Raw genomic sequence first — 11,001 nt, forward strand, 5'->3', positions numbered from 1 at the left:
ATAAGAGCTATAAGCAACAGATACTTGATGAGCTTGAATGGGGAGAAAGTGAAGATAAAATAACTGTAGAAGAGGAAATTGATGGGGACTTGGAGGCTGCACATCCAAATTTTAATGATAATGCTGCTTTTTTTGAAGATGAAATTGAGACAAGTGATGCAACAACACATCCGTCAATTTTCAGCACTTCCTCACACTCCGATACAGAAGTACAAAATAGGAGGCCACCTATCTGGATGAATGATTATGTGAGCGGAGAAGGTTTTTTCAGATAATGAAATTAATTTTGCTGTAGGTACAAATTCAGACCCTGATAATTTTGAAGAAGCTATGAAAAGTGAACATTGGAAGAAAGCTATGGAGGTTGAAATCAAGAGCATAGAAAAGAACAATACATGGTTCCTCACTGATTTACCAAAAGGCGCAAAGCAGATTGGAGTAAAGTGGGTTTTCAAAACGAAACTGAATGAGCTCGGTGAAATGGAGAAATTTAAAGCCCGATTGGTCGCCAAAGGGTATGTGCAGCGATATGTAATTGATTATGCTGAAGTCTTCGCACCGGTGGCTCGAATGGACACTGTCAGAATTATTCTTGCACTGGCTGCTCAGAAGGAATGGAAGGTATATCAACTTGACATCAAATATGCATTTTTACATGGCGAGTTAATGGAGGATGTCTATGTAGAGCAGCCCCTTGGTTTTGTGAAGAAAGATGAACCTCACAAAGTGTACAAGCTTAGAAAAGCTCTCTATGGACTCAAACAAGCTCCTCGAGCTTGGTTTAGTCGCATCGAATCATATTTCTTAAAGGGGGGATTTGAGAAGTGCTCCAGCGAGCAAACTCTGTTCGTTAAAACTAGCATTCAAGGTAAACTTTTGATTGTAAGTTTATATGTTGATGATTTAATATATTCTGGGAATGATGAATCAATGATGATGGAATTTAAGAGGTCAATGATGAAGGAATTCGATATGTCGGATTTAGGAAAGATGAGGTATTTCCTTGGTATTGAGGTGCAACAATTGGAAAATGGAATCTTCATTAGCCAAAAGAAGTATGCATGGGATGTACTTAAAAGATTTCAAATGGAAGAATGCAATGCTGTTTTAAATCCTATAGTTCCTGGTTTCAAAATTTTGAAAGATGAGAATGGAGTTATGGTTGAGAGCACTTTCTACAAACAGCTAGTTGGGAGCTTGATTTACTTAACATCAACTCGTCCAGATTTGATGTATGCAGTGAGCTTAATTAGTAGGTACATGTCTCAACCTACAGAACTTCATCTTAATGCTGCAAAAAGGGTGCTAAGGTACGTGAAGGGAACTACCAGCTTTGGCATTTTATATCAGAAAGGAGCAAGTAGCATGTTGACTTCCTACAACGACAGTGATTACGCAAGATGTTTGGAGGATAGAAAGAGCACTTCAGGATATGCTTTCATGATCAGCTCAGGAGCAATAGCTTGGTCTTCTAGAAAGCAACCAATTGTGACACTGTCAACGACGGAGGCTGAATACGTAGCAGCGGCGGCATGTGCTTGCCAAGCAATGTGGATGAAGATGGTTCTTAAAAGGCTTGGCTGTGATAATAATGAGTGCGCAACCATTTTTTGTGATAATAGTTCAACAATAAAATTATCCAAAAATCCGGTTCTGCACAAAAGGAGTAAGCATATTGCAGTTCGATTCCATTTTCTAAGAGATTTATGCAAGGAAGGAGCAATCTGTTTAGTTCATTGTGGCTCACAGGATCAAGTTGCTGATATCCTAACAAAGCCTCTTAAGCTGGAACAATTTCAGAAGCTTAGAGATTTACTTGGAGTATGTGAAGTAAACTAAGTAATCTACTTAGTTTAAGGGAGAATTTGTTAACGTTAATGTCCTAGTTTGTAGGAGTTATTTTCTAGTTTGTAGGAGTTATTTTCTGAATTGTTAATAAGTTGTCTAGTCTTTAGGAAGTCCTATTTTTTAGGCTAGTGCAGATTCTGTTATGTAAGGGTTTTAAATAGTCAACTTCTCAAATGAAATAAACAAGCTTTTCAGTTTATCAAAAATTAATTATAATTTTGTAAAACAAAATTGAAAAGTACAAAAATAAATTATATTACAATTTATTTTAAAAAAATCTTAAGAAAGTACTCCCGCCGGTCTTATATATAAATAATTTTACAAAAACTTGCTTTTTAAGAAAAAAATAATTAAATGCATTTAATTCTTATATTTTTTTTAAATTTATTTACTTTTTATTTTAGAAATCGTTAAAAATATAGGAATTTGAAAAAAAGTTGAAATATATTTAAAATAATGACAATCAAAGTAATAAATATATGGAATTTTTTCTTATATTTAAAAACCAACGAATTTTTTTGTTGTTGTTCATATTTGAGACTATAAGGTATATGTGTTCGTTGTGCGGTTTGAATCGGTTTTGAGACAACTAATGATTTGGTCCAAAGATAAATTTAACCGCGGTTCGATTCGATTTTGAAAGATTGGTTTTAAAAAATTCAATTTGATCCAATTCACTTACATACAATTAAATTTAGATCGATTTTTGGATATCCAAATTATAAATTATAATTTTTGTATTGATATTATAAAATTACTAATAAATAATAAATTTGATATAATATACAATATTGCAAAATAATAATCGTTTGAAATAGTAAAATTAAATTGATTAATTAAATTAATAAATAGTTTTATAAAAATAAGTATCATCTAATAATAAATTAACACAATATATAAATAAATAAATAAATAAATAAATAAATAATATATATGTGATTTGATTCGGTTTTAAAAAATCAATTCAAAATTCGATTTAAATCGAACGATTTTTATAAATTAACATTCAAATACATATAATAATATTTGACTTTTTATAGCTTTTAATTTTTTTAAATCGATTTGTAATTTTTATTTTAATACACCCCGCGGAGGAATATTGAATTATGAATGTCAAAAAAGAGTTTTACATTGACAACGATTTAATATTAGCTCATTATATTTAATTTGTTTTAATTTGAATATGTATATAAATGTAGTTTTTATTTTCTTGAAGAATCTAATTGTCTTTCACAAATCTGAAAAATGTGAATATAGAAAGAATGTGAAGGGAAGGAAGCACTTATATAAAGAACAATTTTTTTTATCAAAATGTACTTTCTTTAAGAGATATATGCAAAATATTGGATGCTGCATCATGCTTTTGGATTGAAATGAAACAGTAGAAGATAAACAATATTTTAATAGTGCATTGGAGGCTTAAGCACATATTTAAAAGGGATTATTTATTTATAGACAGATAAAGAAGAAAATAGTGGAGAAAGAACACATAGGGTTCTTATATCAAAGTATATTTTCTGTATTGTTTAGTACTTAAAAAGTACTCTTAGGTTGGGATACCTACTAATTAGCTCATTTAAGCCCTAACCTACGCACATGTTTTCACGTACTAGATTAGAGTACTTAAGAACTTTAATTTACTAAGTCCTCCACATATTATTTTAGTTTTTTTAATAAGTAAAACTGGATTAAAGAGGGTGTTAGGGCTGCCCCAAACCTTACAAGAGAAAATCACATGGGAAATAAACGAGGAAACATACAATCACTCAAGTTTGATTATCAATTATGCCGATCAATGTGAAAGTGCCCATGATTCCTAACAGACCACCACTCCCAAGCAAGAAATTTTGACGACTCAACAATGTTATGAATTTTCAACACTCCATCCTCAAATAAAATCTTATTCCTATTAGTCCACATAAACCAACAAATAGTTACCAAAAAAAAGTGAGAAGAATTAAATTTCCTACTAGAAACATCGATAAAATAATGGAGATGAGAGACCAAAGAATTGTTGGGAAAGGTAACACAAAAACAAACGCCTAAAACAAGGTCGGCGGATAAATGATTATCCCTGGATCAAACTTTTCCACTATAATAACTATATAACAATAACAATGGAACAACAAGTATATCTCCTGTTTAAAATGAATAATAACACAATGATTATTACAACTCTCACCAACAAATATGGTGGATAAACTCTCTTTTGGATATGTATCTCAAAAAAGGCTTTTCACTCTCTGATGTTAGAAAATGAAATAAAATGAAGTATTTATAATGAATATGCATGCTACAATGGTTGGCTATAATATCAAGAGAAAATTTCTCTTTCTTCCATCCATAAGTTCACCAAAAAATACTCACGTACTTTCAATTCTATTTTCTATAATTGTTAATGTTTCTCCTTCTTTCTCTCTCCAACTAAAGAGGAATTCCTTTCAATCTCCCCCTTCCGATTTAGGTGAAGGGCTCCATCAATCCAGCAGCTCTCCTGCAGAACTCGTACTTGTCCTTGGGTAAGGACTTGGTCATCATATCTGAGCAATTGTCATCAGTATGGATTTTCTCAAGCTGCAGTTGCTTGGAATCCAACATATCACGTATCCAGTGATATCTCACATCAATATGCTTTGACCTTGAGTGAAAACTTGAATTCTTGCTTAAGTGGATTGCGCTCTGACTATCACAATGCACGACATACTTCTGTTGTTCTTGTTCTAATTCATGCAAGAACTGCTTCATCCATAACATTTCCTTGCAAGCTTCTGTTGTTGCAATGAACTCTGCCTCTGTGGTAGACAAAGCAACACACTTTTGTAGCTTTGACTGCCATGATACAGCTCCCCCTGAAAATGTAATCAAGAATCCAGAAGTTGATTTCCTAGAATCAATATCTCCCGCCATATCTGCATCTGTATAGCCAATTAGTTCAGGTTCTCTACTTCCAAAACACAAACTCATTTTGGAAGTTCCTCTTAGATATCGCAAGATCCACTTCACAGCATTCCAATGCTCCTTTCCTGGATTTGCCAAGAATCTACTAACAACACCAACCGCGTGTGTTATATCTGCTCGTGTACATACCATTGCATACATCAAGCTTCCAACAGCTGAGGCATATGGCACTTTTCTCATATCCCGCCTTTCAATTTCATTTAACGGACTCTGCTTTGAACTAAGACAAAAATGACTAGCAAGTGGAGTAGCAACTGGATTTGCCTTTTCCATGTGGAACCGTTCCAACACCTTCTCGATATATTTTTCTTGTGATAGCCACAACTTCCGTTCCTTCCGATCACGACGGATGGACATACCAAGAATATATTTTGCAGGTCCCAAGTCTTTCATTGAAAAATACTTCTTCATTTCATTCTTCAATGTGCTTATCTTCTCACTATTTTGTCCTACGATCAACATATCATCAACATACAAGAGTAATATGATGAACTCACCATCATCAAATCTCTTCACAAACACACAATGATCAGAATTAGTTCTTCGGTATCCATGATCAATCATGAATGCATCAAACTTCTTGTACCATTGACGTGGTGCCTGCTTAAGTCCGTATAAACTCTTTTTCAGCTGACATACCAAGTTTTCTTTACCTTTGACTTTGAATCCCTCTGGCTGCTCCATGTAAATTTCTTCTTCTAAATCACCATGAAGAAATGCAGTCTTCACATCTAGTTGTTCCACTTCTAGATTAAGACTAGCAGCCAAACCAAGCACTACCCGGATTGATGACATCTTAACCACGGGTGAAAAAATCTCTTCAAAGTCAATGCCCTTCTTTTGACTAAATCCTTTCACGACTAACCTCGCCTTGTATCTAGGTCGTGAGTTATTCTCATCAGACTTTAACTTGTACACCCATTTATTTTTGAGTGCCCTTTTACCTTTCGGTAAATCTACCAACTTATAAGTCATGTTCTCATGCAAGGATTGCATTTCTTCCTGCATGGCTTTCAACCACTCTCCTTTGTGGTTATCCATCATGGCTTCTTCATAAGACTCTGGTTCTCCCCCATCAGTAAGTAACACAAATTCTGTTTCAGGATATTTGGTTTGCGGTTTTGGAATCCTGGATGACCTTCTTAATTGGGGCTCTTCAACCATATCTTCATTTTCATCATCAACTGCTATTTCTTCAGCTGGATCATTATCAACTGGAGGTTCATTCTCTGCATCTCCAATATCTTCTATTTCTTCTCCCTCGTAATCTTCCAAAGGAGGAGTCATATCTAAGTTGATTGGATGTTCTTCAGAAATAACAGGCTTAACTCCCTTCTGAATATCTTCAATATTCTGGTCTTCTAAGAAGATAACATCTCTGCTTCTGATAATCTTTTTCTCTACAGGATCCCATAACCTGTACCTTAATGCTTCATTACCATATCCCAAGAAGATGCATTCCTTCGACTTCGAGTCGAGTTTCGATCTCTCATCTTTTGGAATATGAACAAACGCTCTACAACCGAACACCTTCAAATGGTTGTAGGATACATCTTTACATGTCCAAAAACTATTTGGAACATCACCGTTCAATGGAGCTGAAGGGGATAGGTTGATTAAATCAACTGCAGTCATCAGAGCCTCACCCCAAAAACTCTTGGGTAACTTAGCATGAGATAACATTGTTCTCACTCTTTCAACAATAGTCCTGTTCATTCTCTCAGCCACTCCATTGTGCTGAGGCGTCTTCGGGACAGATCTTTCATGCCGAATTCCATTACTAATACAATAATGTTTGAAATCTCCCATAAACTCTCCTCCATTGTCAGTGCGAACACATTTTAACTTCTTTCCAGTTTCTCGCTCAACGCTAGCATGGAACTGTTTGAATACTACAAACACCTGATCTTTTGTTTTGAGTGGATACACCCAAACCTTCCTGGAGTGGTCATCAATAAAGGTAACAAAATACCTTGCACCTCCATGAGTACTAGTGCTCATTGGACCACAAACATCAGAATGCACCAAATCTAAAACATTTGGTCTTCTTTGTGGAGCCTTATATTGAAATGAAGCTCTATGTTGCTTTCCAGCCAAACAATGTGTACATGGCTTAAGCGACATTTCCAATCCTTTCATACCGGCCAAAATACCTCTTTTGGCTAGGATTTGAAGTCCCTTCTCACTCATATGTCCGAGCCGTTTATGCCATAGCTCGACCGAGGAGTCTTCTTTGAGAGCATTAACACACCCATTATTGACTTTGGCTTCTATCACATAAAGGGTGTTTTCTTTCTTGCCTCGGGCTATTACCAAGGAACTTTTTGACAACTTCCATTTCCTATCTCCGAACACACTAGTATAACCTTCTTCGTCTAGAAGTCCGGTTGATATTAGATTGAGACGCATGTCAGGAACATGTCTCACATCTTTCAACGTTACGCGAAAACCGCTGTTTGTTTCTAGGCAAACATCACCTTTGCCCACAATCTTGGATTTATCATCATTCCCCATCTTCACACAGCCAAAATCACCGCTTGTATAGGAATAAAAGAAATCCCTTTGTGAGGTTACATGGAATGATGCACCAGAATCCACAATCCAACATGTATCTTGTGATGTCAAATTAACATGACCGTCATCACCAACAAAGATTACCTCATTGCTCTTCTCCAATGTCAATCCCCAACCATATGCTCATGAGAAGCCAAACCTTCCTGCTCTTGGACAATTCATAAGCAAATGCTTCGAACTCTCAAGAGCTTGCCAACGGTAATATCCTAGGTCAGGTCCCCATAAATATTATATTCGTTGTTAGTTGAGATCAACTGAATTTCAATATGCTTTATTTCTTATCAGTTGGAACAAATAGAGTAAGTAATGGTTGCATATGAACTCAATTGTTATTCAATTTAATTGATCTTTATTAATTTATAAAAGAAAGTAAACTTTGGTTATATCAAAGAATGGTCAATTACCCTATAGGAGAAACATCTCTTCATGAGATGTTTTCTTATGATTTTTCCTTTCCAAATTTACCCTTATTAGTAACAAAAGAAGGAATGGAAGAAGAAGAAGAAAGTTGGTAAGGGCAAGAGAAGAGAAAAGGAGAAAGATGAGGAAAAGAAGAGAAGAAAGGAGAAACCTTGGAAGAAGGAAGAAGAGCTTGGATCATCATCATCTCATCTCCAATCTTTCATCATCTTCATCAATCTAAGATGGGTTCTAGATAGTTTAGCTTTTAAGTAAGAAATTTCATGAATTGGGAAACTTAGGGTTTCCATAGTTTTGCTTTAATCGTGAAAGTTGATGATGATACATGTTTTACTTGAGTACTCTTGCTTGTTTGCATAATACATGTGAATTGGTATAGTTTTGGTGAAACAAGGTGTTAAATGTAGTTGTTGTTGCTTGTGTTCATTCTAGTTCAATTTTGTTATTGGTTTCGTTCTATCATCCTCGCGAAGCGAGTCTTCATGCTACCCAGAATCAGCCTTATGCTAAGTTCGCTAAGCGAGGAATTGTCTTCCCTAGTCGAGGTCTCACCGAGTCTCGCTCTGTCCTCGCTAAGCGAGGAAGTGGAATGCCCTAGTTTTATGACTATTGTCTCGCCTTGCTAGGAGCTCATTGTAGCTCGCTAAGCGAGAGCTCTGTTTTGCTTTAAAATGTTTTGGTTTCTTGTTTCCACCATAAAACAGGAACCATAATTTTGATCTATACGAGACTCGAAGCATTGGAAAGCTTATCGAGGGAGTTATTCTATAGTGTAATAAGATAAGACTTGTGGACATATTTTCCGATTATGATTGTTTTATCCAATGATTATGTTCCAATTAATGTTTGGTTATTTGGTGAGGAACCTTTGTTCCGAAATTCTTATTGATGATGAATTATCATGATCAATAAGACTTGTTTGTGTCGATTATGTAATAAGTGATTAAAATAAATGATGAAAAGTGAGGCTAAACCTAGGTTGTAACTAGGTGAATAAATTTGAAAGATGACTTAGGTTGTGAATGGCCTATATGGTAATGCTTGGATGCGAAGGTAACACAGTGTGTACCGCAGACGAGTAACCACTTGATATGAGAATTAATAGGCTTTGTATGGAACATGTTGTGATGATATGAGAATAGATGGATGTTATTACTTAGTGATTGATATGTGTAATCACATTGGAATTTGAGAGTTAGTCATGTATTCAGAAGTTTCCTTTGATCGTGCACATCCCAATTGAGATGCTTATGTAAAGTAGAATTGGGATTGACACCAACGATTCGTGCTCATAATGGGTTTGAGTCCCAAATAGGGTTAAGTCCCATGGAGAAGAGGTGGACACCTAAGTGGGTTCGAGTCTCATACGGAGAAAGATACTTTAAGTGGGTTCGATTCACCCAAATCCACAAGAAAGTTGAATCATACAAACATGCATGATTCGAGCCTTTACCTAGATGTAGATCTAATCGGGAAACGATGTTCCGTGCTTCCAAATAGTGATTTATTGAGTTATGTCAACTCAAGTTACATGTTCCCATACAATGCAAATATCCCTTAGATACTTTAGTCTCTCTCTATTGTGTGAGTATACAAAAGTGTCCCAAATGGAAGAGCTTGGATATATAACATTGTAAAGCTAAGTGGATCCATAAGATATGGAACCCACTGAGATTACCATCTTACCCCACTATTATTGTTGTTTTCAGTTGGTTCTATGTAGGTGAAAGGAAAGGATAAGATTGTCTAATGATGTTTCAGAATCTTCCTTTTTTATGATCTTTAATTGTGGTTTATATACATAGGTCGATTTGTGCATAACTCTTAGTTTCTGATTAGGATCCCTTGTATATCATATGTTATATTGTATATTATTCTTTTGAGCACGTGTATATATTAATGTCATTAGGCACTTATGTGTATTAGTACCAAATTACATTATATGCAATATTTTTTCTAGATATATATTATGTGTGGTTGTTACAATTTGTATAAGAGCAGGTTGATTCTTAACCTAGCCGTGAAACATCATAAGTAAAACAATTCCTGCCTCATATGTGTAATTGTCGTCATTTTCCTTGATGTCATATGTTATAGTATTGAGTTGATCAACTTAATTCTATATGTATGAAATTTAGGAGTATGACTGGAAGACGCAGAGGTCCTGGAAGTCCCATAATTCATAATGAGGAATCAGAACCATCATTTGAAGATAATGGGAATCGGTGGTCGCCTCAGTCCTTACCGTTTATGCAACAGGTGATGCAATAAGTGAATGGTGGCCCTCAACCACTAGTTGTTCTGCAAGTTGCCCCGAATGGAAGTTTTAAGAACTTATTTAGGATGAATCCTATGGAATTATAAGGTAGTTTGGATATATTAAAGGCTCACTACTAGTTGTCTAACATGGATAGAGTATTTTAGATTGTGCCATGTAGTGAATAGAACAATGTGACATTTGTTTCACATATGTTGAAGGGTCATGCTGCTAGGTGATGGGATAGTGCATTGACCTTTTTGACTAATCAGGGAATTCCAAGAGAATGGGAACATTTTAAGATTACTTTCCTTGATAACTATTTTTCGAGTAGTTTGAGGACACAAAAGGAATTTGAATTCCAACAACTCAAACAAGGTGGTATGTCGGTGACTGATTATGCTAAAAGGTTTGAGAACATGGTTGTCTACTCCAGGCAAGTCGTGTATGCATCAAACGAAAAAATGGAAGGTGGATCCGTTTATGTTTGGATTAAAAGGTGATATTGCTCACAACTTTTCTTAGAGAGAGTTCACTAATTATGATGAATTATTGAGAAAATTCTATGTGGAAGAGAATAGTTTGAAAAGGGCCTAAGAGAAAAGAGATAAGAATAGTTTTTTCTAGAAGGACCAAGGAAGACCAAGTCATCAGTTTAGGCCTAAGCCTTAATATTTTAAAGGAAAGAAAGTCTGGAATGCAAGATCCTTCCAACCTCTTCATTGTCAAAAGTATAAGAAGTCTCATTTTGGGAGATGTGTTGGAGGGGTATTTTAGGTGATTTTTATGTCAGAGAGAGGGTCACGTGGCTAGAGATTACCCTCAGAGGTAGGACCAAGTGCAAGGGAATAATGTTAGTCGAGTTTATACTCTGAATGCTAAGAAGGAAAAAGGGAATAATGATTCGATTGTTGGTACATGTCACTTGAATAACCATCCTTGTT

Source organism: Lathyrus oleraceus, chromosome 5 (genome assembly GCF_024323335.1).
Source record: "Lathyrus oleraceus cultivar Zhongwan6 chromosome 5, CAAS_Psat_ZW6_1.0, whole genome shotgun sequence".
In the NCBI taxonomy this organism is placed as follows: Eukaryota; Viridiplantae; Streptophyta; class Magnoliopsida; order Fabales; family Fabaceae; genus Lathyrus; species Lathyrus oleraceus.